Raw genomic sequence first — 1,840 nt, 5'->3', positions numbered from 1 at the left:
TTAGTGGGCTACACTCTAGCATGTGCTGACAATGCTGATCCCACCAGCTGAGATATGCTTACCAATATTCATTTTCCACTCTCCTCCTCCCCCACCTCCCTCCTCCTCCTCCTCCTTCTTTGGTGGCTGGCTGGTACAGGGATCAAACCCTGGACCTTGGTGTTATCAGCACCGAGCTAACTGGCCAGCTCCCACTTTCTTTCTTACTAACAGAATCATGGTTTTGTTGGAAACAGCAATATGTCCAGCTAAATAATTACATTCTCCAGCCTCTCTTATAGATAAGGATGGCCATGTGACTGCATTTTGGCCAACAAAATGCAAGTAGGAGTTATTGGGTAGGGTTTCCAGAAAACCTCCTTCAAAACATGGGCTATCTCTTTTTGAGGCGAAGCGGCGCTCGGCAGGTGCTCAACATTTAGGGAAGCAAGGATGGAAGCAACCACACTGTCAGGAGGCCATTGAATACACCAGGTCTACAAGTTCATTAGACAAAATTCTAGAACCACAGGAAAGACATTGTATCAACGTTTGAACAGGGCCATCAGTTTTTGAGAGAAAGGGAGCAGTACCTGTTGGAGTGGCTGCTTGAGCTAGAGCAAGAGGTCACTGATGGGAGGAACAGCCGTGTCACCAAGGGCTCTGAGGAGGTGGCTTGGTGTGGGACCATGATTTCTGAGTTGGAGAAGAAGGCTCAGCAGCCAGCACTTGAGTGTTTACGGGTATTTTGTACTGATACTTATTTCATGACTTCTTGATATGTCGTGGACTAAGAAAGGTATCCCCACAAGAAGTTCTGGATTGAAAAACCTATCAGTCCTACAATCAAAAAGCTGGCAGAAGAATTTTCAGATAAACTTCTCCTTTTACAGAAAGAACTTGGAGGATTCCATGGAAAATTGATAAGGGATCTGGAATATGAGACAAAAACAATTACTCGAGAAACATGGCGGCGGGAAGGGAGTGAGCCGCCCACGCCCCACGCCAGCAGGATCCCAGAGGCCACCAGCAAGAAGAGGAACTCAGAAAGCCTGATGGTGAGTCAGAATCTCTGGTGGCCTTGCTTGCACCAGGGGTAGCTGTTACTACCCAGGTGGATTGCTCTGAAGGATTGCTGAGACCTTGAAGGGGACTCTCATAATATGTGCACTGAGGTTTGGAGTGTGTGCCATTTTGTGAAATTTACAAAATCCTCCCTGGGAAGAAGCTACGGGGAGCGGCCGCCACTCGGCGCCGACCTCGCAGCTGCTTCCCTCAGCACCGGGCCAGTCCACGCAGCCCTGCCGCCGGGACTCGGGGTCTGGTGACTGCGGTATCTGCCGGGGAGGGGGCGGCCCCGCGCGCCGCTGGAAGCGAGCCGGAGAGAGTCTGAGCAGGCTGTGGCACGACCAGGAGCTGGGAGCGTCAGGGACAGCAAGAGGCGGCCGGGGAGGCTCTGGCAGCGGAGGCTGCTGTGGGAGCTGAGACTCATTGGAGGGAGCGGCGCAAATGCCCCGCCATCTTCCTGGTAGTCAATTTTGGACTTGTCTGACACTAGCATCCAACTGAGTAGGCACTAAGGTAGCCATACCAAATTGGCAACCCCAGCAAAATCTTAGTCAGGCAACAGTGTCAAACCTGTGGACTGTGAAACCCCCTGCCACAATGAATAAACATCAAAGAAAAGACACCAGAAACACGAAAAATCAAGAAAGTACACCACCCAAAGATAATAAATCTCAAGCTCTAGATCCTATAGAACAAGAAGCCCTTGAAATGACTGACAAGGAATTTCAAGTGATAATTCTAAGGAAACTGAATGAGATACAAGAAAACTGAGCTAGACATCACAATGAAACAA

The sequence above is a fragment of the Galeopterus variegatus genome, unplaced genomic scaffold (assembly GCF_000696425.1).
Source record: "Galeopterus variegatus unplaced genomic scaffold, G_variegatus-3.0.2 Scaffold1648, whole genome shotgun sequence".
In the NCBI taxonomy this organism is placed as follows: domain Eukaryota; kingdom Metazoa; phylum Chordata; class Mammalia; order Dermoptera; family Cynocephalidae; genus Galeopterus; species Galeopterus variegatus.
This window is presented reverse-complemented; position numbering follows the sequence as displayed.